The sequence below is a fragment of the Saimiri boliviensis genome, chromosome 8, assembly GCF_048565385.1.
Source record: "Saimiri boliviensis isolate mSaiBol1 chromosome 8, mSaiBol1.pri, whole genome shotgun sequence".
In the NCBI taxonomy this organism is placed as follows: domain Eukaryota; kingdom Metazoa; phylum Chordata; class Mammalia; order Primates; family Cebidae; genus Saimiri; species Saimiri boliviensis.
This window is the reverse complement of record NC_133456.1, coordinates 43,751,968-43,757,591: the sequence shown is the minus strand read 5'-3', so window position 1 is coordinate 43,757,591 and position 5,624 is coordinate 43,751,968. Positions and strand designations below refer to the sequence as shown.

The window sequence follows — 5,624 nt, the reverse complement described above, 5'->3', positions numbered from 1 at the left end:
GATTTTCTTTAAAATATTTTAGGCCATGTTTTGTAGTCTCAGTAAAAATATCTGGCATATCTTTTAAATGTTTTGATATTTAATGTTTTGGATACTGTATTAGTCCATTCACATACTGCTATAAAGAACTACCCAAGACCAGATAATTTATAAGGGAAAGAGCTTTAATTGACTCACAGTTCAGTATGGCCAGGAGGCCTCAGGAAACCTCAATCATGGCCAAAGGGAAGCAAATATGTCCTTCTTCACATGGCAGAAGTGCCAAGCAAGGAGGGGAAAGTGCCTTTAAAAAATCAGGTCTCATGAGGACTCACTCACTATCACAAGAACAGCAGCATAGGGGTAGCCACTCCCATGATTCAATTACCGTGTCCCTCCCACAACACATGGGGATTATGGGAACTACAATTCAAGATGAGATTTGGGTGGGGTAACAGCCAAACCACACTACTTCTTGAGATGACTAAAACAAGTATGGTGAGTTTCAAAAGCAGATTACAAGTTTTATATTTTAACTGGGAAAGCAAAAAGAATTAAAATTCTAATTAAGTGGCCAGTAGGTAAGGAGAAACCAGAAAATTATGATGTAAACAAAGGAAGGGAAAAAATTGTTTTAGAAAGAGAAAGGATAGCATCAGTTTCGACAGTGAGGTCAAATATAATATGTAAGGAAGTGTCCAAAGGATTAAACAACAAGGAGCACATTGATAAACTCATCAGAAGAAGAAAATTGATTCAGTCTTCTGACTTCTTCTAACTATAGTTTTGTTTATTGAAAGAACATCTCAAATGTCTAAATTATCTCATGCTGATTTATATTTAAAAAACTGGCAATAATGAATGTATTCATCCATTTGTACAATTTGAGCACTTGCTTGGATAGTGGGGAGAAAGAGTAGATAAATATTGTGAATGTATAGGCTACCACTCATCTACTTTGCCATTTTTCTCAAACTTTGGTTTGCATCAAAATCACCTTGAGAGGCTTTTGGAAAATATATTTAGAAATCACATAATTTTTATGTGGGTTTAGCCCCAAACTGAGTGAATATGAATCATCTGCTATAGGACCAAAGTATCTATATTTTTATAAACTTCCAAGACAATTTTAATGCATATCAGTGTTTTAAATCACGAACATTATTTCTCTAATAGCCATATTGTAAAGGTATATCTGTGGTTTCCATTTCTATTTCAGAAAGACAGAAAACTCAGATAATCTAAAAATTCTCAAGCTCTAACACCAAGAAATGCTGGGTCAAATATAATACAATTCTGGATAAAATGTAAAAATGAAAAAGACCTTGCTTCTTGTGGTAACAATGAGAAAAAACTAGACCAAGGAAAAGTTATAATTTTAATGTCACCGAGGAAGACTAGGTGCTTCAAGGGAGACTTGGTAAACTGGCATTCGTATATACTGAATTCTGCCATACCTTGGAACAGGTATCTGGTTTAGCTATGGCAAACTGAGGTGAGAGGTGCTAAAGATGGACAGATTTCATGGAAAATAGGAGAGGTCAGAATTATCTTGAATGATCGTGTGACTGAACTGTAGCATAAAAAATGCACAAGCATGAAACAAATTGCTGGTCTAATAATTCTCTCCTCCCACAATACCCTCAAATTTTGCAACAGAGCTGCAGTAAAGGAGGATCTGAAAACACGATCCTGTGCATTTTCAAAATGACTGGATTTTTGAGTCCTAAAAGTGATCAATCCAAAGAATAACCAACATATTGAAAAGTGCAGCCAACTCACTCCCAACTCGAATATTTGCAAGGTAAAAGGGAATTGAATTCAATATAATTATAGCTGTGGCTCAGCCTTAACACGATATGCTAAGGACAATAAATGATGAGGACCTCATTCGAATCACATAACCTAGGAAAGGGATTTTATTCTCTGGACTTCAGAACAAGCAATATGTTCTTCGATCTTAACGAACAATGAATATTTGTCATAAGAATCTTAAAAAGTGAAAGACAGAAAATTTACATCTAAGTAACAAAGATCTACTGATACAAGTAGAAAACAAATAGTAAGATGATAGACTTATACCAAAATTATACCATAACTACGTTAAAAGTTACTGGGAAAAATTTCCAAAACTAAATAATGTTTATATGATACATGCCTAAAATGTCTCATTTAAACAGTATTCAGTTTTACACATTTAGATTTATAGATACTAATAGATTAAAAAGAAGAAAAAAGATACTAAGGCAAACAAACCACTTTGGCAGCACATATACTAAAAATTAAAATGATAAAGAGATGATGTGCATAGTTCCTGTGAGTGGATGACATGCAAATTTGTAAAGCATTCCATATTTTTTATTACCGCTAGACTGCCCCTGTAAGAAGTGCTTGAGTCCTGCACCTGAAAGCAAAGAAGAATATCTACTATCTTGAAAACACACAAAATACACTTGAAGAAGATGGCAGATAGGAGGTGGGGCTAATGTGCATATCCCATTTGTCAAAAACAGAAAAAAAGAGACAAAGAAGATCATTATTTAATGGCAAAGGGATCAATTCAGTGAAAGGATATGACAATTATAAAATATACATTCACTGAACACAAGACCATCCAGATATATAAAGTAAATATTCTTAGAGCTAACGACAGAGATAGATCCTACTAAAACAATAGTTGAGAACTTCAATATCTAGACAAAAATATCCTTGAAGAGACATTGGATTTAAACTGCACTTTAGACCAAATGGACCTAAAATACATTTATAGAAAATTCATCTAGCAGCTGCAGAATACACATTTATCATCAGCATATGGAACATTCTCCAAGATAGACCATATGTTAGGTTACAAAGCAAATCACAACAAATTTTTAACAAATGAAAGCATATCAAGTCTATTCAAATCACAAACTGTAGTAAAACTAGAAATCAACAAGAGAAACTTTGTAAACTGCACAGATACATGGAAATTATACAACATGCTCCTAAGCACTGGGTCAAAAAATTAATTAATAAATTTTTAAAATTTCTTGACACAAGTGAAAATGGAAACACAATATACTGAAACTTATGGGTTATAGCAATAATGGTACAAAGAAATAAGTTTATAGCAATAAATGCATACATTAAAAGTAGAAAGATTTCAAATATACAACCTAAAAATTCACCTCAAAGAACTAGACAAGCAAGAACAAACCAAACTGAAATTAGTAGAAGGAAGAAAACAATAAAGATTAGAGCAGTAGTAAATGAGATAGAGACAAAAAAATACAAATAGTTAAAATGAAAAGTTGCATTTTGAAAAGATAGACAAAATTGATAAATCACTAGCTAGATTAACCAAGAAAAAAGAGAGAGAATCCAAACAAGTAAAATAAAAAAGGATACATTACAACCGATACTATGGAAATGTAAAAGATCGTTAAAGACTACTACAAACAATTACAAGCTAAATATTGAAAAATCTGGAAGAAATGAATAAATTTCTAGACATATACAACTTTCCAATATTAAACCAGGAAGAAATAGAAACCCTGAACAGATTGAACAGATTAGTAAGGAATAACAAGATTGAATCTGCAATAGAAAGTCTCCCAACAAAGAAAAGCTCAGGATTAGATGGCTTTACTGCTGAATTCTACTGGACTTTTAAAGAACACCAATTCTCATACTATTCCATAAATTGAAGAGAAGAGAATTCTTCTTAACTGATTCTACAAGGCCAGCATTACCATGATACCAAAACCAGATATGAACAAAACAGAAAAGAGAAAACTACAGACCAATGTTCCTAATGCATATAGATGCAAATATCCTCATCAAAATACTAGCAAACCAAATTAATAGCATATTAAAAGATTTATACATAATGACCAAGTGGGATTTATCCCAGGTATGCAAGGACAGTTCAGCATATATAAATCAATAAATGTGATACAACACTTCAACAGAATGATGGACAAAACCCGTATAATTATCTCAACAAATGCAAAAAAGGAATGTGACAGAGTTCAACATCTCTTAATAATAAAAACTCTCAACAACTTAGGCTTGGAAGAAACATACATCCACATAATAAGAGCCATATAAGACAAGTAAATAGCTAACATACTCAAAGGAGAAAAGCTGAAGGTCTTTCCTCTGAGAACCCGAATGAGGCAAAGATGCCCACTTTACCACTCTTACTCATATAGTACTGGAAGTTGCAGCCTAACAATTAGTCAAGATAAAGAAATAAAAGGCATCCAAAGTGAAAAAAAGAAGAAGCTATATTATCCCTCTTTGGAGACAATATGATCTTATATTTAGAAAAGCCTAGAGACTTTTGCCAAAACCCTCTCAGAACTAATAAACAAATTCGGTAAAGTTGCAGAATACAAAATAAAAATCAACATGCAAAAATCAGCAGCATTTTTATACAGCAGTAATCAACTGAAAAACAAATTAAGAAAACAATCACATTCACAATAGCTACCCAAAATACCTAAAAATAAATTCGACCAAGAGATGAAGGACTTCTACATTGGAAACTACAAAACACTCATGAAAAAAAAAAAAATGAGGACACAAACAAATAAAAAGATAGCCTATGCTCATGGATTGGAAGAATATTGTTAAAATGACCATACTGTCTAACACAATGTTCAGATTGAGTGCAATTCCTATCAAAATATCAACGACATTCTTCACAGTAGTAGAAAGAACAATCCTAAAATTTGTGGGGCACCTCAAAGGACTCTGAATAGTGAAAGCAATACTGAGCAAGAGGAAAAAGCTGAACCAGAATAGCATGGTATTGGTATTAAAATGAACATGCAGAAAATGGAACAGAATAAAGAATCCAGAAATAAATCTGCATGTTTACAGCCAACTGATTTTTAACAAAGGAACCAAGAATATACACAGAGGAAAGGGCATTTTCTTTAATAAATGGTACTGGGGAAACTGGACATCCATATGCAGAAGAAACTAGATCCCTATCTTTCAATATGTGCAAAAAAATGACTAGAAATAGATTAAAGACTTGAACACAGAGCCCAAAACTCTGAAACTACTAGAAGAAAACGGAAGAAATACCTCAGGACATTAGGCAAAGATTTTATGCCTAAGACTTTAAAAGTACAGGCAACAAAAACAAAATAGCTAAATAGGACTGTATTAAACTGAAAATCTTCTGCATGACAAAAGAAACAATAGAATGAAAAGACAATTTATATCATGGGAATAAATATTTGCAAGTATTCATCTGACAAGGGACTAATGTGCAGAATATACAAGGGACCCAAACAATTCAATAGCAAAAAAATAAAAAGCCATTTTTAAAAGTAGGCAAAGGAAATGAATAAACATTTCCCAAAAGAAAACATACAAATGTCCAACAAACATTTAAAAAAATGCTTAACATCATTTTCAGGGAAATGCAAATCAATAGTTTTCTTGTTTTCACATATGAGTGAGAATATATGGTATTTACCTCTGTGTGCCCAACATACTTTGCTTAACATAATGTCTTCCAGGCTCAATATTATCTCACCCTAGTTAGAATAGCTATTAACAAAAAGAAAATAACAAATGCCAGGTGAAAATGCATAGAAAATGGAACTCATATACTGTTGGTGGAAATGTAAATTTATACAGCATTA

At 32.6% G+C, this 5,624-nt stretch overlaps 1 non-coding gene across 1 annotated transcript; it reads left to right on the top strand.

The window, feature by feature from the left end:
* The first annotated feature begins 2,234 nt into the window (after window positions 1-2,234).
* Window positions 2,235-2,338, top strand: LOC120367249 (U6 spliceosomal RNA). Its single transcript, XR_005581669.1, has one exon. It is a non-coding gene; the product is annotated as a U6 spliceosomal RNA (small nuclear RNA).
* Window positions 2,339-5,624: the final 3,286 nt, after the last annotated feature.